This window comes from Garra rufa, chromosome 24 (genome assembly GCF_049309525.1).
Source record: "Garra rufa chromosome 24, GarRuf1.0, whole genome shotgun sequence".
Classification (NCBI taxonomy): Eukaryota; Metazoa; Chordata; class Actinopteri; order Cypriniformes; family Cyprinidae; genus Garra; species Garra rufa.
Window position 1 is genome coordinate 2542736 of NC_133384.1, and position 24013 is coordinate 2566748.

The 24013-nt window shown below is 39.4% G+C and overlaps 2 long non-coding RNA genes across 2 annotated transcripts; both read left to right on the top strand.

Annotated features, from left to right (window-relative positions):
* Window positions 1-1847: 1847 nt before the first annotated feature.
* Window positions 1848-4024, top strand: LOC141300124 (uncharacterized). Its single transcript, XR_012341929.1, has 3 exons — window positions 1848-2133; window positions 2775-2829; window positions 3862-4024. It is a non-coding gene; the product is annotated as an uncharacterized lncRNA (long non-coding RNA).
* A 5780-nt stretch (window positions 4025-9804) lies between these two features.
* Window positions 9805-23103, top strand: LOC141300734 (uncharacterized). The gene is made up of 3 exons (XR_012342028.1): window positions 9805-9851; window positions 10457-10605; window positions 22895-23103. It is a non-coding gene; the product is annotated as an uncharacterized lncRNA (long non-coding RNA).
* The last annotated feature ends 910 nt before the right edge of the window (window positions 23104-24013 follow it).

The following is a 24013-nucleotide window of genomic DNA, read 5'->3' on the forward strand; positions in this document are numbered from 1 at the left end:
CTTGTTTAAATGTAAGAAATATTGTATACATGTTAAAACGGTACTATATGTTGTATTAAGAACTGTATTTAACGAAAATAAAGTCAATTAGGCAAAGAAAAAAAAAGAAAAAGAAATGTCCAAAAATGAAATGTCCAAAAAAAAAAAAAAAAAACGAAACAAAAGTTAGGAAAACCTAATTGAAATTAAATAATAATTATCAAAAATAAATAATCGTTTTCTTTATCATTTCGTTCTAATCCGGTGCACTGTGAAAAGGGACCATCAATGTATCTGAGGTTGAGAGGGAAATTTATTTACCATATTTGCATGCTTTAATTTTGCGTTGCAGTTTAAATAACTTATACTGAAAAAATAAATAAATAAATAAATACAACTGAAAACTAGAAATGTGTCTAAAATTAAGAAAAAAAAAATGAAACTAATAAAACCGGAATTTTATATCAAAATTAAAAAACAACATTAAAATAAAAGCTCATTTAAAATTGCAAAAATAGCAGGCACGAATTGGTGCGTAATAGGGAGGCGCCGTGTGATCGCTTGCAATTTTTTTCTGATTATGAAACAAATAAACTCATAATAGGCCTAACTCATAACAATAAATAATTACAATGTGTACACATTTATAATCATTAGGCAACTTGCCTGTGCCTTGTAAAATATGCTGGATGTCTGTTACAATTTTTAGCATTTTATTCGCGTTTTCATAGACACATGAATTGTGGTTTCAGAAATGTCAAGTCGTAACGGAGATATCCGTACCATTGATTTTTCATCTGAAACAAAAACGAAAATGGACATAAAAAGATATTTTATGTTTTATGAATAGATCTTTCTGAATCTAAAGTACGTTGTCTCCCCGAAACCTCGTTTTTTTTGTCATGTCATAAAACATGTTTTTTTAAGTCTGCATTAAGAGATGGTTCAATATAGCCGTATGTTTTTGAATTTGCATGCGAATGTTATGTCCATAATGCTTTGACATAACAGAAAAAAGAAGAAGAAGAAAAAAGCACAATTAAAATTTTGTGAACGTTCATAAAATATTGTGCTCCAAATTGTCGTTGTTTCATTTACTGTTTTTGTTTGTTTTATTTTGTTATATTTTTGTTTTATTACTTTAATAAGAAATATAATTTAAATTCAAAGAGGTGGTGTATTAATCCGGTCTTCTACCAAAAAAAAAAAGATAAAAATAATAAATTAATAATAAAAAAATAAACTATTAAATAAAACTATTAAACCTATAAAACTTCATTAACGATAAAAGTGCTTATCTGACTATCAGGTGCAGGGCATTTTGCACCTGTAAATGGGTCACAGAACTGCACAACAAAAACTTAAATGTATGATTTAGGGCGAATTCCAAACGGCTATTTTGCGCCCTTCAAGGGCACTTCTAGAAGGGGACGCCATTTGTAGGGACGTTCCAAACGAAAGTGAGCAACTTAATCCCTTCACGAAGGGCCCTTCCAGAAGGCCGTTAGCGAAGGGAACATTCCATGGTCACTTCACGGAAGTGATTTCCGTTAGTGATCACGTTTGCGCAGCGTTGTCAAGGTAACATTTCGTCAGTCATTCCCTTCGCCAAGGGAGTTCCAAACGGTTAAAAGAGACAGAAATGCCCTACTCCCTTAAAATAACTCACTTCAAAGGGATCTGCCCTTCGGAGGGAGTAGGGTGTTGGGATGCGCACTTCCATTTGGAATTTGCCCTTAATAACAGTTTAATTAAAATTTTAATTGTTTATTAATGGTAATTTTGCGTGACTTTGACGTGTGCGTGCACGCTGAACATTCGCGTAGCTTTCAAACACTGGAGCGAGGGAGTTGTCATGGAAACGGGCTGCAACACAACGGCTGACAAGCTGGAAACTGCGTTTCTCCCTGTTGTTTGTATTGCTTTCGGTAAGTTTAATACCTAAAATCACACAAATATTACATATAGCTCTTCCTGACACTAATTTTATGTGTTTATTTTTTGTAACTTCTGCTGACGTGTTTTAATGAGTGCTCAAACGATCGAGTCCCATTCAAACACTACAGCGGAGGGAGTTGTCATGGAAACGGGACGACAACACGGCAACTAACAAGCACGAAACTTGGTCTCTCGCTGTTGTTTTCTCTGCTTTCGGTAAGTTCAGTTGCTAAAATCATACAAATATTACATATAGCTGTCCCTGACACTTCTCTTGCTTGTATTTGACTCGCTTCTGTTGACTTTAGTTCATAGAGATGGTTTAGTGTCTTCGGAAAAAGTCCGTTAGCATATTAACTGGTGTCAGAGGAGGTAACTTAACGTTAACTGAACATTAACTGAGCAGTTTATGAAATTTTCTGATTTTAATCACATCTTTATGTGTAGACAAGAAGTTTTGACAGGTCTGTAGTAGTTTTACTGGTATTTTATCAATGGGTGATTGGAAATAGGCTCAGATAACCTAAACATATACATGGTAACGTTACCGTTTATTCGGTGACGTCGCTGACGTAACAGAATCTAGTTCAAAAGCAGTTTGATCTCTCATGGTAGACAAATGATATTGCGAAGTAAGAAGTATAAACAATATCAAAAAAGTAAACCTAGAAGCAAATTATTGTATGTTAAGAATTTATGTTCAGTATATTCTTCTTTATCTTTTCTACATTTCACATGTGCTCTGGTTTGGTTCCTCGTAATAAACCTGGCATTCTATACTAAATATTGTTGGCTCTGTGACAAATTACTTCTTATGTTCTTATTTTTTTCCCCTGATGATGGCCTGCACCCCATAGTTGGAGCAAACCTCCTGTCGGACAGCAACTCTAGGCACAGTAAACCATATGGCTAGTAAGTTAACCTTAAACAAACACTAATGTTCAGATTTCAGTAATATATATATATATATATATATATATATATATATATATATATATATATATATATATATATATATATATAGTTCAGTTATACTGTTTATTTAAAGAAAGTAAACAGGGTCAATTGTGTTGGAGTTGGAGTAACGTTAGCTGCAATATTGTATGAAACTGATGTTATTTTTTCCCATTATCCACTTGAACACTCAAACCTTGTACTGACTTCTACCTTTTTAGAGAAAAAACAGTTCTCAATTAGTTATTTCATTCAATTAAGTTTCTTTTGCATAGCAAGACTGGATTTATTTAAAACTTCAAGATTAAAAAACAGTCAAAACGTTGATATTGGAAAGTATTATTACCATTTTAAAGTTGTTTACTTTGTGAATATATTGTAAAATGTAATTTATTTCTGTGAACAAAGCTGAATTTTCAGCATTATTACTCCAGTCTTCAGTGTCATATGATCCTTCAGTAATTATGCTGATTTTATGCTTTACATACATTTTTTATTATTATCAATGTTGAATACTGTCGTGCTGCTATTTTTTTCTTTCAGGAGTCTTTGATGAACAGAAAATTCAAAAGAACAGCATTTATTTGAAACAAATCTTTACACTCACTTTTGATCAATTTAATACATCTTTGCTGAATAACAAAATTAATTTCTTTAAAAGAATCATGATAAAAATAAATAAATTTCACAACATTAAGAAGGTTCACACAAAAAAATATAAATCAGCACAGCTGTTTTTTTTTGTGCAAAATCAGCATATTAAAATGATTTCTGAATGATCATGTGACACTGAAGACCGTAATGATGCTAAAAATTACAGCTTTGATCACAGCAATCAATTACATTTTAACATATATTAACACACACAAAAAACATCTTGTGACCTTGCACTTTAGTCGTATGTTATGAAATGAATAATCGTTTGTCTGAAATAATATGAACAGCAGATATGCTAATCTTTCTCTTTTTGCTTTCCTGTTTCAATCTCAGGATGCCCATCCCAAGGTTGCTAGATTACACCAGTTACAGTTTGGATCCAGCCTCACTTGTGAAGACTTCAGAAGATGCCAGCAGGCCCAGCACTTACAAAGACTTGAGATGATGGCAACTATACAAACCTGACAAATATTATCCTTATATTGTAATCATTGCCCAAAAAGGTAAATTTGCAGATTTTCAACTTTGTATTGTTACAGTGTGGGTAATATATGTAAATGAACAATGTTTTGCATATTTGTAATTTTTTATATACTACTACTATTAAATTATTTAGCAGTTTGGACATCTTTTACCACATTTACTAAACAGCAGTGTGGGACCAAGTATGTATTTTTGATGCAGATGTAAATGACTGTAAATGAACCTAAAAAGGTGTTATATGCCTTTGTCATAAGCTCTAATAATATTGTTAAGCAAAGGTATTAATGAGATCTTTTAAAAAGTAATAAAGTGACTTTAAATTACCCACTATGACAATACAGTTACTGTGTCCCTACTTTTAGGGAGGAACTTGTCAAGAAATCTACTTCACAGCACATCAGTGGAAGGCTTTCCTATGTAACAAACATGGACTCAAATTTTCCACCATTGTATTTATCCATATCAGGTTTGTAAATACATGGGAGTTTTATATTTTGCATCATTTGTCTTTTATGAAAAACACATGGAAAAAAAAAAACATAACAAGGTCACTGGACTTCACACAAAACATCAGTATTTTGCCACAAATATTTTCTAATTAGTTAAACTAAAATTAAACTTACATTGACAATTTGTACAGGGTTTCCGCGGGGTCTTAAAAAGTCTAAAATTTAAAAATCAACATTTTAGGCCTTAAAAAGTCTTAAATTCGCTGTTCTAGGTCTTAAATAATTTTACACAGGTCTTATTTTTCCGATGTCAATGTAACGCTACCTCTAAAGCTCATTTAAATTCTCTTTTTGTTGTTTCTGTGTTGTAGTTCTTTATTTCACTATTCCAAATATAATTTGCTGTATTTAAACTACAAATGAGACCAGCATGCAATAGCCAATCAGCTTTCTGTTATTGGCGCGAGTCTCTCTCGGATTGTACCGCAGAAGTAAAATGGATTTAACTTTTTAGCTATGAGGAAGTGCAAGTTTAGCGATACTTAGCTTGAAAAAAACTGAATTTAGGGCTTGGCTAAGGCCAGTTGCTAACAACTAGATTTTTTTCTCCCTCTGTGGAAGTTACTGCGTCTTCAGAATTGCAGTAGCAGAATACAGGTCAAACGACCTTTTTCTGTATATAATGCTATCAATAATAATAAGAAATATAGGTGGAGCTAGCTGACCGCCAGCCTTCGAGTTACTTTTAAAATGTTTTTTTTTTTTACTTGCCCGACCGAACAAACCGCCTGATTAAAACTGAAGTGACAAAAACAACTAACGTTAGTGAATCATCCAAAGGCAAGAAAGATTCATATTTTAATACATTAAACGTAAACAGAAATTGATAATGGATAGTGTATTTCTGGTCTATTTGTGACATACTTTAAAACAAATGAATGTAACAGCACTCTAAAGAAACACACTGAGGTAGAAATTTAAAATGTATAGTTTATTTATAACATGATATAGTTCAGTAATATACCAAGTGAGCTTTTTGCTAAAAATTCTTACAATTACAAATTTTACATTAATTTTAGCTCAATAAAAAAGTAGTTAGTCAAGTAGTTACTTACATATTAGACAATATGCAACATTAGCAGAAGCATTCTCCTAGCAACGTTCTGCTATGATTCAGCGTTTTGCTCGAAACAGTTGAAATAACTCGCTCATGAAGTGACTTACCGCCACCTGCTGGTAGTTTAGTGTGTTTAAAAGTATGCCTCCACAGCCAACATTTCTAATGTATATATTTATAAATCAATAAATGTATTTAAAACATTAATCTCACTTTTAATTTTGCAGTGTAAATTATGTAATCTCACTGCTAACAGCCATTTAGAATTTATTGATAAATTCATAAAATAAATTTCAAAGGTAATGCATACATTTCAAAAGTAAAAAAAAGGCCTTTATAAAGGTAAATCAAATGCAGATTTAAGATGTAAAAGCTAATAGAGCACTGATGAAAATATTGCTTCAGAATTTTTTTTTTTTACATCAGATATTTCTAGTGGTACTTTTATGGGGATATTTTGTGTGGAATAGTATCTGCTGATATGTAAAGTTCACTGTATATCGTAGTGATAAATTTAATTTATGACAGCCATGAAATTGCGTTTACTTTTTACATTAAACACATTAAATATTACAAATATGCATGTAATATAATATCTATTTCCATTACAGGTTTCGGTCTTTAAAAAGACAGGTGGTATTAAAAAGGTCTTAAATTTCACTTGTTCATATCTGCAGAAACCCTGTTGTGATACTTTATAATGCAGGGTACCCAGTCCAGTTCCTGGAAATCTACCTTCCTGCATAGTTCAGCTCTTCAGGAGCAGTTGAGAATTACAGACGGTTGTGTTGAATCAGGGTTAGATCAGAATTCAGCAAGTAGGTGGATCTCCAGGAATGGGCAGTCCTGTTATATTTGGTTATGTATGATGGATTTTGAACTGTAATATTTTTATTGCTGATTTTCTGGGATTCCAGTTGAATACATCAGTACACCAGATGTTGGCCTGGACAGATGTACCTACAGTACACCACACTGACCTCTCTGCTTTTGCATAGATGCTGACTACTAACATGTTCTATGAAGGTAGTATTATAGCAAAACTGAACACCTGTGACAGTAGAATTTGTAGTTGTAAGGAATAGTCACACATGCGTATCTGTAAATTTAAAGCCACAGAGAATACGTTTTATAGGAGTTTTTTTTGTACTTTTTCTCACAAACATAACACAACAGTTATACCATTTCAAATTCTCAGGTGCACAGATCCTATTCTACAATTCACAAATTAAGTAACTTATATGCTCACAGATAAAAATCTCAAGTCATGAACAAAATTTGCACATTTGCATATACAGTTGTAGTCAGAATTATTGGCACCCTAGGTAAATATGGAGCCTGTGAAAATAAAACTGCATTGTTAAAGGGTTACTTCACCCCAAAATGAACTTTTTTTTTAATTTTTTACTTTTCCCCATGTCATTTCAAACCCATAAAAGCTTTGTTTGTCTTCCGAACACAATTTAAGATAGTTCATCTGCCGTTTTACAAAGCTACAAGCATACTTTTTGCACGCAAAAAAAAATAAAAATAAAATAACAACTTTATTCAACAATTTGTCTCCTCTGCATCACCATAGCGCCATTTTGCCATACGCTGTTCTCTGTCAGCTGCGTCACATGGAAATGTTGTTTTTGTTCTAATCCAATAAATGTAGAAAACAGCTTATGCTGTTTGCGCCCAGTGGATACTCTCCAAAATGCCGCTACGGTGGCACGAAGGAGACAAATAAAGTCACTATTTTTGTTTTCTTTGTTTACAAAAAGTTTTCTTGTAGCTTTGTAAAATTATGGTTGAACCTCTGATGGCAGATTGACTATTTTGACGACATCTTTCATACTTTTCTGGGCCTTGACAGTGTTATCTACTTGGCAGTCAATGGGACAACCACAAAGCCCCTGGTTTTCATCCAAAATGGGGGTAATGACAAAATTTTCATTTTAGGGTGGAGTAAGCCTTTAATCCTTTTCGATTAAAGTACTTTTTTACAGGTTTCTTTGATCATATTTACTGAGGGTGCTAAAAATTGTGACCACAACAGTAAAATAGAACTGGTATCTCACATGACGAATCAGTATGTGACATCCCACTCACACACTTGCGTTCTCTCCATTGATAAATACAACTTGTGGCCTTTGACCGCTTCTACTAGCACAGTATACTCAGCAAGTTTTTATTTATTTATTTTTTTAATAAATTGGAGCGAATAGAATAGAATAGGTAAGTGCTAGATTCTATGCTAAATTCTAATAAAGTCTGAAAATATGTGAAGTTCTAATAAATACACATTTCAGAAAAAATGAAATATAGTCCTGCATAAATCTGGTATAACAGGGTGTGTGAATTTTTTCATTTGTGAAACAGGATTTTTGCTCCTGCAAAAAAAAATATATATATATATTTTGAGAAGGTTTTGTTGTGTTTGTGAAAGAAACAAAATACACATTTGCAACTCCTAAAACATACTTATATATTCTCTACAAATACAAATTCCACTGTCACAGGTGCTCAGTTTTGCTAATAATAATACCACATACAATAGATGTATGGTATGCAAATATAACAAAGGGACATAAACAACTAAAAAATATTTAGGGATGCAAATGTATCAAAACTCATGATTATACATCTAAAAGAAAAACATGCAAAACTTTTAGGGAGTGAAAATGGTAAATGAGCTCATGAGTGTTCCACTGCTGCCATTGAAAGTGGTAATTTCAGGTAATTTTCATTCATTTCATTTACTCAAGTATTTGTTTTCCATCAAGGGACAGAAACACATAGCATATTTTACATATTATTTCCATTAATAATGTTTAGAAATGTACATTTTAAATAAAATGCTGCCGTTTTATATGAATATATACACAAAATAATATTTTTAGGCAAATGCTAAAAAATCCTCTAAAAATGTGTGTATGGAGTGATATTACATAAAACAGCAATTTGAAATTAACTTTGTCTATGCCTGATATTGTGGGTTATGTCTGGATCACCATTTTCAAACCTGACCTGATTAGTTCACACCCCTGATATCACAAGGAACCTACATTTTAATTGCAAAAGAAAATCGATTAATCTGCTATGTACCTCTGTCTTCTGTTTTCAAGGGTAGGAATTCTTTATAAATCATCTTTTCACCAATATGTCTTTATTTTGTGGAACACAAAAGGAGAGAGTGGCATAGTCTCAGTAATTAGAATGATAGCAATGATAGTGAATAGTGACTGTGGCTGTCTGCCTTACATCTCCTTTTGTGCCCCACTAAACAAAAACATTTTACATTTTTTTATTCTGAAGCGAATATATCTTTTAATTTGTAACTTCTTTATTAGCCTGTAAATTACTTTCTTTGTGTTTACTTCCAATAATTTGATTTCTTTGTGTGTATTTGAGTGTCAAACATGTATTTGTGAATTTTGTGTAAATAATAAATAAATTATGACTGAATTTGAAGTGTGTTCAAAAAATTATTGCATATACAGGCTAATTTATCTATTAAAATGTATGTAAGAAACAAGCAGAAAATATTTATTGTGTAACATCGTTTTACCCCCCTGAAATCAACATCGTTTCAACGTTAGGTAAGCCAACCAATTAGATCGATTTTATGTCGAATATGTGTTGATTCTATAACGTCGTTTCAACCAACTGAAAATCAACGTCGATTCAACGTTGGGTAAGTGAACCAATTGCGTCGATTTTACGTTAGTTTTGAATGGCGTGCCTGACGTCGATTCAACATTACCCCGATGAGCAAAACTGATGTTGGATCGACGTCGGAGATCAACGTCGTTTCGATGTCACGGGAGACGTCGATTCTACGTTGATTCTATGTCAGTTTGCTATCTGGGTATGCATCTATAACTACAAAATTAAATAAATGTTAAATGAACATAAAAATAAATAACTGTGGACATAAACGTCATAAACACATGATTGAATAAATGAAAGAATGAATGAATACATTTGGAAAATGTAATAATATGTAATTAATATTATAAATATTACAATTTGTAAATATTTGAAAAATAATACTTTTTCCATTTCATTCCATAAATATACTTTAATATGTATTTCACCAATAGAAAAACTCTTAATACCACTGACATAAGTTTTATTGTTCATATGTGTTTCCCTGTAAATATCAGGGCACTTTTTGGATCACAGACAGAGAAGCGCGTGAACAGGACTTTTATTTTTGATGTGAAAAATGTGACGTCATAGGGCTGCGGCGCGCTCCTGCATCAGTGAATGGTTTCAGCTGAAGAAAGGTCTGTACTTTTAATAATTTAAAGTGTTTAAATTCATACAACGCGTTCAGTCTATTATATGGTTTCAAGCGATTTAGACTGCGTAATTATTGCGTGTAACATTGCAATATTTAATATAATAATGAACGTTATTTTGTGAGTAACGCGCCTCCACAGATCAGTCTGATTTCTCTCTCTGTAGTGATTCAGATCAGAAACACGAATTACAAACTCCGAGTCAATTGAGACAGTTGATTCACAAAATGATTCACTGTTTCGAATCGCTGCTCGCTGAGAGACCTGCTGCTCAAAACAGAGTCAAAGCAACGAGAACAAACTCAAACATGTGTAATGACAACTTTTACAAACAATTGCAAACGTTTTTGTTGTTGTAATGATAATCTTAAAATACAATAGCGATTTTTTTTACTATATAGCTCAAATAATAGTAATATAGTATATTACATTTAATTAAATGTTGAAGTTGAAGTTTGTCTAATCAGATCATTTAAGTCCATTAACTATTGCTCTGACTCCCTTACTAGTGCACTACTACTGAACTAGAGCTGATTAAGATGCACACACATTTATTTTTTTTTCCTGTTAATAATTGTCATCTTAAACAGGACAAATTTCCAAACACGGAAGGAAAACTTCTGGTGAGGCAACTGAGATCCATGCAACATAAAGATGGCGTTTATTAAAGAGGAGAGTGAAGACATGAAGATTGAAGAAACATTGAGAGTCAAAGATGAAGATACTGAGGAACAAACAGGTTGGTTTTCATTCTCAAAGCTGGACTATCCTATGAACTCTCCTCTACATTTTCTCAATTAATTTTTCTTTGGCAGGTGTTTTTCTACAGTTTGCCCTCTTGCAGATTACTTTTTTTGAAAGGATTTCAGCTTCATTTTTTTCTTAGAGTTATATTAAAGACCATTTTTCACTCATAGTGCTCTGATTTAAACAGCATTTAAAGAATTGTGTGAAATCAAATATTTATATGTTAATATTCACTGCTAGGATTGAGTAATATTTTCATATGAAATAGGTAAATAAGGGTTCTCATACGAGAGGTCACCGTACTGCGTAAGTATCTTACGCTAGGGAAAAATCCTTTTCTGCGAGATATTGAAGCCAAAAATTATCCTTAATTTTGTAATAATTTAAATCGCGTTGCAGCAGCATACAGACATAGGCGAAACAGCTTGCACGCCTATTGGCTGCTCTGTGGCAACTGCAGCAGCCTATAGAGCGAGGCCTGGCGTGACGCCAGAACCAATGGGGGCATTTTGCGCCCACTGCATCGCTTCCCGCCAAAAAGGGTGTGGTCTAGGCCTATAAATACTGCTCGCAGGCAGCTATTATCTGATTTTTCATCCTTCAAGCGAAGCACACGCATCGCTGGAGCTGGAGAAGAAGCCGCCGTCGACTGCAAGCATCTCAGCGGGACGAGCCACTGAAGCTGCTGGCCACGCCGCCTTCCGTGCCTTCCTGCTGCGCTTTCCGGCGCCTATATCCTTTCATTCTGAAGTGTGTCGCCGCTGCGATACACACTTATCAATAAAACATCATGATGGCGCCGCGGATGGCAGCCTCTGTGCGTAGCTCTCCAGTTGTTTTTGTGTTTTTGTTAGTTTTTCCTGTTTTTTGTTTTGCAAACACAATCAGTTTTACCCGGGATGAACTGCTGAACATTCGGCAGAACACACCACAAAACTTTCAACCGGCTTTCGATTATTCGGACATTTTATTTAAAGGAGAACTCCGGTGTGATATTGACCTAAAGTGTATTGAATCATGATACCGAGTGTGAACGTAACTTGCATATCTCATCTCGGTTTATGTCCAGCTGTCCGAAATCTGGGGTCAGTTAGCCGATGCTCACAACAGGTTGTCAATGAGAGTCAACAGGGCATCGGAATAGCCATGTAATAAATCACTGTTTTACGTCATTTACGAGGCACAAAGTAGCTCCACACTTCATTGGTAGACTTCCAAGGGCCCTGACATTTAAAACGAGACATTGAGAACTCAGAAAAAGCACCGGTAGTTTATTTACAAGAAGATTTATACAGACAGTACCTGGAAAATAAAATCCGGTCGCCGCCATCCTGAACTTAGTCACGATAAGTCGAGTGTCGAGCACCAAAGAATTTATCAGGTTATCAACGTATCAGGTTGTAGTTTCCTTCGTGCTCGACACTCGACTTATCGTGACTACATTTAAGATGGCGGCGACCAGTCTGTTCCTGGTGGAAAATGTCTGTATAAATCTACTTGTAAGTAAACTACCTGTGCTTTTTCTGAGTTCTCAATGTCTCGTTTTAAATGTCAGGGCCCTTGGAAGTCTACCAATGAAGTGTGGAGCTACTTTGTGCCTTGTAAATGGCGTAAAACAGTGATTTATTTACATGGCTATTCCGATGCCCTGTTGACTCTCATTGACAGCCTGTTGTGAGCATCGGCTAACTGACCCCAGATTTCGGACAGCTGGACACAAACCGAGATGAGATATGCAAGGTACGTTCACACTCGCTATCATGATTCAATACACTTTAGGTCAATATCACACCGGAGTTCTCTTTTAATGTTGTAGTTGGCGGTGCGGCGGCGCTGATCAAGCGATATGGGACGCGCAGACAGGGAAAAAGAGCCGGCGCGCTCGTGAAGCTCAGGCAGCACGGTCTCCGCACATTGTTGCCAAGCATACATCTGGCAAATCTCCGCTCTCTTCCCAACAAAACGGACGAACTCTTCCTGCTCTCCCGGTCTAACAAGGATTTCTCAAACTCTGCCGGTCTGTGTTTCACAGAAACCTGGCTGAATGCAGAGCCGGACAGTAACGGAGTACATTTACTTGAGTACAGTACTTAAGTACAATTTTGAGGGATCTGTACTTTACTCAAGTTTCATTTTTGGGGAGTACTCATGACTTTACTCATGTACATTTGAGAGGGAAATATTGTACTCTTTACTCCAATACATTTCTATCAATAACCGTGAGTACCCATTACTTCTTCTAAAAAAAGGAAAAAAGAAAACTCTCGGAAACCCTCAATTTGTTGTTTCCCTCTTAAATGCGGTTGGATTGTGCAGGCGCCACTGACAGCCTATCAGCAATCACCCTCAGCTTTCCGCCAAAGTCAACTCCATAGTCAGATAATGATTTAGATAAGAGACGAAACCATGGACGAAACAATGGATGAAGACGCAGCAGGTCTATCCCAGGAATGTGCCAACCCATGACCCCAGTTCAGAGTTGTGTCAGAACATTACTATATTGCCTTCTTTGCTGGTTTAGGTTAATTGACTTGATTGATGAAAAAACAATTGTTAGCTGAATTTTCTTTTCTGATATTACACATTAATGTAAGCCGAGCATTTGCTTTGATGTTCTTGAGTATGCAGTGTGTTTAACACAGTCAGGTTCAAATGTGGGTGCAAAATTTTTCATAACTCCATGTAAGACATTTCTGTACATAAATGTAAGCACTGTGGCAGTAGTAATGCAATATTTAGAAAATGTACTCTTGTACTCTTGATACTCAAGTACTTTTAAAAACAAGTACTTCAGTACTTTTACTTAAGTAGACATCTGACTGTAGTACTTTTACTTGTACTTGAGTAAAATTTAGCAAGGGGTATCTGTACTTTTACTCAAGTAATGAAGCTGTGTACTCTGTCCGCCTCTGGCTGAATGACGCGATACCAGACAGCGCGATCCGGTTGCCGGGCTACCAGCTGTTTAGAGGCGATCGCAACGCAGAATCAACTGGGAAATCGCGTGGCAGCGGGACGTGCTTTTACATCAACGTAAGGTGGTGTACAGATGTAACAGTTTTAAAGAAGATGTGCTGTTCTGATCTAGAAGCGCTCTTCATAAACTGTAAGCCGTTCTACTCGCCGCGAGAGTTTTCATTCTCGTGAGCGTCTACATTCCTCCGCAAGCGCACGTGAGCCTGGCTTTGCAGAAACTCGCTGATCAGATCAACGCGACAGAACAACAACACCCGGACTCTGTTTTAATCATTCATTTAATCATCATTTGTGATTTTAACAAAGCAAATCTCTCCCGTGAACTGCCAAAATACAGTCAACATATTACATGTCCAACCAGAGACAGTAATATATTGGACCACTGTTACATTACAATAAGGAATGCATATCACTCTGTCCCACAGGCAGCTTTGGGACTCTGATCACTGCCTGGTTCATCTTATACCAACATACAGGCAAAAACTTAAATCTGCTAAACCTGTAGCAAAGTCTGTGAAGAGATGGACCAATGAAACAGCAGGTTTTACAGGCATGATTTCAATGTACTGATTGGAGTGTTTTCGAAGCTGCTGCTACCGATCTGGAAGAGCTCACAGACACTGTTACTTCATGTATCAGTTTCTGTGAGGATACATGCATTCCTACCAGGACTCGATTAACTTTCAACAATGACAAACCATGGTTCACTGCAAAACTCAGACAGCTTCGTCACGCCAAAGAGGATGCTTACAGGAAAGGGGACAGTGTTTTGTATAAGCAGGCCAAATACACACTGGAAAAGGAGATCAAAGTGGCAAAGAAGAATTATTTCGAAAAGATAAGGAATCAATTCTCTACCAGTGACTCTTCATCGGTGTGGGACAGCCTGAAAGCCATCACTAACTACAAGACACCATCCCGCCGCATGGTAGAGAATCAGCAACTGGCAGACGACCTGAACGAGTTCTATTGCAGGTTTGAAAAAACTCCATTCACACCTCCAACAACAGCCCTAACAACACCGCTCTCCCCCACTCCGACAATCCACTTCAGTGAAAGAGATGTTCGCCAGGTCTTCAGACAGAACAAAAGAAGGAAGGCACCAGGCCCTGATGGTGTGACACCAGCCTGTCTGAAAACCTGTGCTGACCAGCTGACCCCCATTTTCTCACTAATCTTCAATTGGTCTCTGCAGATGTGTGAAGTAACGAAATGCCTCAAACGTTCGTCAATCATTCCCATTCCAAAGAAACCCAAAATAACAGGACTCAACGACTACAGACCTGTGGCGCTAACATCTGTCGTCATGAAGTCGTTTGAAAAACTGGTTTTGGCTCATCTGAAGGACATCACCAGACCCTTACTGGACCCCCTGCAGTTTGTTTATCGAGCAAACAGGTCCGTATATGATGCAGTGAACATGGGTTTACACTTCATCCTGCAGCATCTGGATAAATCAGGGACTTATGTGAGGATACTGTTTGTAGACTTCAGTTCAGCCTTCAACACCATCATCCCAAACCTCCTCCTTCCCAAACTATCTCAGCTCTCCGTGCCCACCGCTCTCTGTCCGTGGATCAACAGCTTCCTGACAGACAGACAGCAGCTAGTGAGGCTGGGAAAATTCTCATCCAGCACCCGTACTATCAGCACTGGCGCCCCTCAGGGTTGTGTTCTCTCCCCACTGCTCTTTTCCCTGTATACGAATGACTGTACCTCTAAAGACCCCTCTGTCAAGCTCCTGAAGTTCGCAGACGACACCACACTCATCGGCCTCATTCAAGATGGTAATGAGTCTGCTTACAGACAGGAGGTTAAAGAACTAGCTGTCTGGTGCAGTCATAACAACCTGAAGCTCAACACGCTCAAGACTGTGGAGATGATCATTGACTTCAGGAGAAACCCCCCTGCTCTCCCCCCACTCACCATCATGGACAGTACTGTAAACACAGTGGAGTCATTCAGGTTCCTTGGCAATACCAAGTGGGGTGTTCACATAGACTCCATTGTGAAAAAGGCCCAGCAGAGACTGTACTTCCTCCGCCAGCTGAGGAAGCTCAACCTGCCACAGGAACTGCTGAAACAGTTTTACTCTGCCATCATTGAATCCGTCCTCTGCACTTCTATTACTGTCTGGTTCAGCTCAGCTACCAATTCTGATCTCAGAAGACTACGTCGCATAGTCCGGACTGCTGAGTGAATCATTGGTACAACCCTTCCTACCCATCAAGATCTCAACTTATCCAGAGTCCGCAAAAGGGCTGGCAAAATCAATCTGGACCCCTCACATCCAGCACACTCGCTCTTTGAACTGTTACCATCTGGTCGGGGCTACAGAGCACTGAGCACAAAGACAACCAGACACCGGAACACAGTGCACACAGACACCACATTATGCACGTCCCAAGGTTTCTGTAAAAACGAAACGAAAGTGCATTCCCTCTATGCAGGCGAACGTTGTTTGCAGTGTGTTAAATGTGCCTGTTGCCACACAACCACATCCACACACAGACATAATAGTTCCCGCTATCAGCGCCCGCGCCCCGAATGTCACGAGCACGTCACTTGTGCCACAGCACACCGAAACCACTCCGTTACTGAACGAACGGAGCGTGCTTCGTATTCAACCACTAGCTATTCATGCAAGCGCATGGGAAAAGCTTCCAGGGGTTTCGAAATGGTTGCTGGACATTATAAAAGGAGGCTATTCGTTACAGTTTCACCGACGCCCGCGCCACTATACAGCGCACTTCGAGACCACGATGCAGACAGAAGCAGTACACCTGCTTCGAGCAGAAGTGGCGAAACTGTTGAGCAAAGGGGTTATAGAGCCCCTTTCTCAAGCTCAGAGCGAAGGAGGGCTGTACAGCAGATATTTCCTGGTACCGAAAAAAGACGGTGGTCTCAGACCCATACTAGATCTAAGGCAACTGAACAAAGCGCTGGTGAAGCGTCGGTTCAGGATGCTCACGACTAGAAAAATTCTCGTGCAAGTTCGCCAAGGAGACTGGTTCGTGTCAGTGGATCTGAAAGACGCATATTTTCAAATACAGATAGCGTCACATCACAGGCGGTTTTTGAGATTCGCCTTCGAGGGCCAGGCATATCAGTACATAGTTCTGCCGTTCGGTTTGTCCCAGGCACCCCGTTCATTTACGAAGTGCATGGACGCAGCGCTCGTTCCTCTCAGACTGAAAGGCGTGCACATACTGAACTATTTGGACGATTGGCTGATTCTAGCACAATCTCGCTCAGTGCTTGTGGAGCACACGACCATGTTACTCGATCACCTCGAGAATTTGGGTCTCAGGGTCAATTGGGTGAAGAGCTCTCTGTCTCCCAGTCAGAAGACTTCCTTCCTGGGCACAGAATTGGGCTCGCTGTCAATGATAGCGCGGCTATAACCACAGTGCGCAGCAGACATTCTGCACATAGCGGGCTCATACCGCTGCGGCGCGTCCGTCCCGCTCAAGAAATTTCAGAAAATGCTGGGTCTCATGGCCTCAGCGTCATCAGTTCTCTAGCTGGGTCTGCTCCGCATGCGCCCACTGCAGTTCTGGTTGAAAGCGCGCGTTCCGCGTCAAGCATGGGTGTCCGGTCAGCTTCGTCTCACAGTCAATCAGAAATGTGTCACCGCCCTGAAACCGTGGAAAGTAGTCGACTGGTACCAGTCAGGTGTAAGCCTGGGGACTTCCTCGAGAATAAAAGTGGTGTCTACGGGATGGGGGGCTCTGCTCGAGGGCAGACCAGACCGTCTTTTGGCCAGTGGTCAGAACGGGAAAAGCTCCTGCATATCAACTGCCTCGAAATTCTGGCAGTACAGAACGCGCTGACGCGCTTCTGTCCCCAAATAAAGGAAAACCATGTACTAGTTTGCTCAGACAACATGTCAGTGGTGTCCTACATAAATCGCCAGGGCGGTCTCAGGTCCGAAAACCTATACAGGCTTGCAGAACGCCTCCTGGTATGGGCTCAGCGCAACCTGCGCTCGCTGAAAGCAGTTCGAGCAGGCGAATGGTCTCTACACCCACAGACAGTACAACTACTGTGGTAGAAATTCGGCAGAGCGGAAGTAGACCTGTTCGCGTCTCAGAACAACGCTCACTGTCTGGAATTTTTCTCCAAAAGCAGGGACGCGCTGGCCCACGTATGGCCCCGCCGTCATCTCTATGCTTTTCCCCCCGTCTCTCTCCTACCTCAGTTGATAGAGAGGGTCAGGGATAAAGGATGTTCAATACTGCTGGTAGCGCCGTTTTGGGAAAACCAGCCCTGGTTCCCAGCGCTGATTCAGTTGACGAGCACTGCCCCGTGGCCGATACCAGTGAGGAGAGACCTTTTCTCTCAGGCCAGCGGCTCGATTTTGCATCCTCACCCAGAACTGTGGTCCCTCCATGTCTGGGCCACCAGCGAATATATGATGAACTCCCTAAAGGAGTATTAAACACGATCACGCAGGCTAGAGCCCCTTCTACGAGACGGCTCTATTCCTCAAAATGGTCTGTGTTTTCGGGTTGGTGGGCAGCCCTCGGATCGTCACCCACTGACTGTGGTGTGACGGAGGTGCTTTCCTTTCTACAATAGCTGCTGGACAAGGGCAGAACCCCGTCTACGCTCAAAGTCTATGTGGCGGCCATAGCAGCGTTCTCGAGGACAACGTTAGGTCAGTCAATAGGAAGGAACGATTTAGTCATTCGCTTCCTGAGGCGAGCTAGAAGACTAAATCACCCCAGACCTCCCTCAGTCCCCGTATGGGACCTTTCTGTGGTTCTAGAGGCCATGAAAGGTGGACCATTCGAGCCTCTGCAGACGATTGATCTGAAATACCCGTCTCTTAAGACTGTGTTTCTGCTGGCTCTCGCGTCAGTGAAGTGCATAGGGGACTTGCACGCGATCTCTTTGAGCGCGACGTGCATGGAGTTTGGACCTAATGACTCTAAAGTCATACTCAAACCCAAGCATGGTTACGTTCCAAAATCCCTCAACACACCGTTTAGGGCACAGGTCATCGCTCTGTCAGCCCAACCGGTCAATGATGAGGAAACAGACGCGAGCCTCCTATGCCCAGTCAGGGCATTACGAGCTTACGTGTCTCGCTCGTCTGCTTTTAGGCAGACAGAACAGCTTTTTGTTTAATTTTATGGGCCTCCCAAGGGACTGGCCGCGTCGAAACAGAGCCTATCCAGATGGATAGTTGATGCTATTGCGCTGGCATATGCTTCCAAGGGCATGCAGTGCCCGCTGGGTTTTAGAGCACATTCTTGCCTTGCAAGATATTTGTACGGTGGCGGGCTGGGCCTCTCCGTCTACATTTATAAGGTTTTACAACCTGGAGGTTCCCGCCTTACAGGCCAGGCTGCTGTCAGTCTAGATAATAAGTGTTGTCCCTCCCTCTTCCCCGGACTCTCTGTGAGTTCTCTAGGTGATTATGAACTATATGAACCCCGGGCTTTCGCCCTTGGGTCTTTGGTGTCAGATCTCAGCATGCACGCCGTTTTGCACTGGGTCCCCTAGCGTAAGATACTTACGCAGTACGAGAGACCTCTCGTAAGAGAACGTACTCTGTTCTCTCTAGAGAGGGAACAAGTACTGCGTATCTTGCCGTGCATGCGCACGCTCTGGTTGCTTCGATAATGCAAAACCAGATAATAGCTGCCTGCGAGCGGTATTTATAGGCCTAGACCACGCCCTTTTTGGCGGGAAGCGACACAGTGGGCGCGAAATGCCCCCATTGGATCTGGCGTTGCGCCAGGCCTCGCTCTATAGGCTGCTGCAGTTGCCGCAGAGCAGCCAATAGGCGCGTAAGCTGTTTCGCTTATGTCTGTATGCTGCTGCAACACGTTTTACATTATTACAAAATTAAGGATAATTTTTGGCTTCAATATTTCACAGAAAAGGATTTTACCCTAGCGTAAGATTCTTACGCAGTACTCGTTCCCTCTCTAGAGTACGTTTTGTGCATGTGGTCTAACTTGCTCAGATGTAATGATTACGTATGTGAAATAAAGTCTGGTCGTCGCTTTCACTCGACTAGTTCTGCCGCCTTAATAGTTCAATGAATGTTAGTTTATGAGAAGAGTTAACTAATATTTTATTAGTTGGTCAGTCACAGAAAAAAATTGTCCGTGTCAAAAACGTTAAAGAGATCGTTAACATCTAGGACTAATTCCAGTTAATCAGGCAGGAAAAAAAACATTCGCCTATCATTCTTCAAGCTCACATCTGGCTTATCATTTGAAAGTGAAGCATTTAAATAAGCAGCGGACGGCTTCATCTGGTGACTCAAGCCGGACTGAGACACACACCAGTTTATCAGCCGCCTCAGTATTTAAGGTGCTTTTTCTAACATATAGTTATAATATACTATATAATCTGGTCAAATGCTGGGGTTGTGTGATGTTTGTTTCAGAGAGGGGTGTTAGGGGTGGGTTTTACAGTAAGGCTGGTCTGACAGTGGAAGTGCTGTTTGATTTTGGGCTTGCGGTTTGAGGTGCAAAGCCCTTGACCCTGTCCAGCTCATTGTTAACCCTGGTACGCACTGGCCCAAACTGGCTATTGTCAACATGAGTGTTAAAGGAACACTCCACTTTTTTTTTTTTTTTTTGGAAATGGCTCATTCTCCAACTCCCTCTTGAGTTAATAAGTCGAGTTTTACCGTTTGGAAATCCATTCAGCCGTTCTCCTGTTCTGGCGATATCACTAAGCATAGATTGTAAATGTAAAGCTGTGATTTTCTAGGCTGATAAGATTAGGAACTACACTCCTATTCCAGTGTAATAGCCAAGAAAGTTGGCGGCCGTAATATGATGCAGCAGGTGCAGTAATATCACGCAGCACATTAGAGCACAACGTGACCAACTGCAAGCACAGGGAGCGTTCCTCATTGGAAGTTACCTAGCTGGGAACTAATTTCAGGCGCTGCATGATATTACTGCACCTGCTGCTTCGGCCATATTACAGCAGCAAACTTCCTTGACTATTACGCCGGAATGGGAGTGTAGTTCCTAATAGGGCTGGGCGATTTGGCCTAAAATTAAAATCTCGATTAATTGAACATTTTAACCCGATTACGATTAATGAACGATTAGTTTATTCATTAATAAAATTATATTTAATTATATTTAAATAATATTTATTTGTTTGCCCTCATAGTTCACTGACAAGTTTTGTACAGTAAATATGCTCACATATGACAAGTGAGAGATTTTTGAATGAAGGGTGCACGCACTATCTATGATCTACTATCTATGATTATTTATTGAACATCAGTGTGAAACAACTGAAATGAAAGCACACATTGCTTAAAGTGCCCCTATTATGCCTTTTCAAATATGATATTTCATGTAGTGTGTCATGTAGCTGTATGTGAACATAAACTATCTGCAAAGTTGTGACACCGACAGTGCAATATAAATGAAGTTTTTGTCAAACAAAAAAAAAAGAGTCGGCTCACATTCGCCTAAACGAGTCGTCAGCAATTCGAATATTTTTCTGTAACGGCCACACGTCACGAGCTACACATTTGCGTAATGTCCGCCCACGATCAATTTCGCGAACAACTTGCACGCCTACGAACAGTAGGCCTGCCATTTTCACGTGGATTACATCATGTCAAGAAGACGCCCTGTGCTGTGAGAGTGAATTTGTTTTATATGCCCTTCCGAAAGATGAAACTACCAAGAAATACATTTTTTCAACAACACCTCAGCAGTCCAATTCCAATCTTGTTTTGTGTTCGCATCATTTTACTGATGACTGCTTTTCCAATCTTGGCGAGTAACTTACAACGCGAGATTCACCAAACGCTTGGTTTTAAAAAATTGATCAGTGCCCAGTTTATTTGGACCGGCTTGCTCCTCTGAACTTCTACCTGTAAGTATGATTAATAATTGATGATTGTATTTTCTAGCGATCGTTCAAAATACGTATTTGTGTACGTCATGGTGTGTAACAACCCTGCACATGTCTTGGTAACCGGCTAACTTGCGTTTCTGTAGTTCTGTTGTTCAGCTGTGAGTGCAATGTAGTCTAAAAATTGTGATTGATGCAGCTTGACTGTCTGTCTGCCTTATTAGTTTAAGTAATGATAATGATAAACGATGGCTTAACGCAGTGTTATGGATTGTACGTTACAGTGTTGAAGTTCACAACGTAGAGGTGTGCCCGGTTCGCTTACAAAAGCAAATTGCAAGCACTTTCCACAGTTATAATATGACACCCACTGAGAAACGTCCTGCTCCAGTCGTGCTTGCAAAACAGTTTCTTGTCGATGTGCCACTTCAACCGTTTCATCGTCAGACTCCGGCTCGAATTGATAGGGTAAAATCGAGGCCATCTTTTCTATGCATTAACAGGTCTCCGCAGCTGTCATTCAGTTATGCCAATGGGCGTTTCGTTTTGCGCTGTAGCGGTAGACCAATCCAAAAGGACTGCACCATCTGACCAATCACAGCTGTGAGGGCTCACTGAAAGGAGGGGTTTAGAGAGACTGATTCTTCGAACTGCTTCACACGAGTCGTTTACGAATCATTTAGAAACGGGGTAAAATTAAATCTAATTTTGGAGGAAACTAAAGTATTTTTTTAACCTGCAAACATGTAAACCTGTTTTAAGAGACTATTACAACAATATTAACTACCTTTAACATGGCATAATAGGGGCACTTTAAAATGAAGTCACATTTTTCTTAAATTAGTGAAAATAAATCACGTGCACTTTTAAAGTAAATTTCAAAGGGTTTCCAGTGCTCAGGGAACAATGAATACTGTGTAGGGACCATGTCAGTTGGAACACAGTTCATGCACAGAGCTCAATTCTAATGAGCTGATTATCAGAGTCAGGTGTGTTAACTAAGAGAGACATGCAAATTATGCAGAGCAGGTGGAGCGTGAGGACTGGAATTGAGAACCACTGGCTTAGGGCATATAGGATTTAGTTGTGTGTTAGTTTTGACACTTTACATGTTTGAATGTTTTGATGTCTGCTGTTTTGTGTCTTGTAGAAAATACTTTTTGTTAATGCTTTTAAATTTGTGTTTTGGTTGTTCTGTGCTTATGAGAATACAGAATGTTCTGTGCTTAATGAAAAGACAAAGTGTACACTATGTAACAGAATCTGTTTAGTAAAATGTGTGCGTGTAGTTGCGAACTCTCTACATTTATGTCATTTCTGAGAAACCTTTGTTTACAGGCACGTAGGAGAAAAGAAGCCCTGCAAAAGTAGTAGCAATTTGAAGGTCACTTTAGACTAGACTTTTGGTCAATCTAAGAAGAAGAATGGGATGGGGCTGTATTTTCTTCTCTGTGCAGGAACGGGTTGGCGATAACAGGCCCTGATTGGAGGAGAATGGTTGAACGATATCAGGAGGAGAGGCCTGCAGAATCAAGAATATAAATGCATATTTTAGCTTTGTGAGACATTCCTGGACTGCCCAGAATGTCAGATTTGATATTGGCTGTTCTGGAATCCTGAGCTCAGCACTCTTTGATTTTACTATTAAATTGGCTTTAAACTTTGACGCGGACTCGAGCTGTTTTATTTAAAGGGCGAATAAACGAGCTGGGGGGGGAAGTAGGTATTTTTACAATACCGGCAAATTCCAACAATTGGAGGGGGCAACCCGGATTCGCCCGAGACGAGGAATCAGAAACTGAAGGACATCTCCATTTCAACTCCTCTGCGCAGAGAAATAAATAACAGGTAAGCAGTTACCTTTTTCATAAAAAACTGCAGTTTGGCTACTACTAAATTGAAGAGTTGAATAGGAAGTGAATATCAGTTTTGCGTTTTGTATAAAATTGGGTAAACTCAAAGAGTAAGAAAGTGAAATAAGGTAAAGGATATCTAGTGATCTCAAATAAAGGAATTAAATTAGGAAATGAAAGAAAACTCCTAAAACAAAAGCTTTCCCGGTGAGGTTGAGTTTTCTCAAGGATTTCCAACAGATTAGAAAGGAGATAACAGAAAGGTCCTAAAAACGTTTCCCGGCGAGGTTGAGTTTTATTAGAAAACTCCTAAAAACGTTTCCCGGCGAGGTTGACTTTTCTTTAATTTTAAGGGTCTCCAATTAATAAAAAAAAAAAGGAGGTATACAATAATAGGCTGTGTGCGAGGGCTGTGTGCAGGGTAATTGGGCAGCAGGAGACAAATTTAAGGCTGTGTGCAAGGAGGCGGTGTGTCCGGGGGTAATTGGGCAGTAGGATAGATTAAAATTTCTTAAGGACCTCCAAAATATTGGTAAATAAAGGTGAAAGAAACATCGTAAAACCCGACGGGGTCGAAGCCTAAGGTTGATTTTCTCAAGGACCTCCTAAATTTGAGATCAAGTGCATGTGGCATATGCATTTTGTGAAGTGAAAGAAGTGTGTATGTGTATCGTTTATGTCAGTTGATGTTAAATAAAACTAATATATGAAGAGAGAGTACAT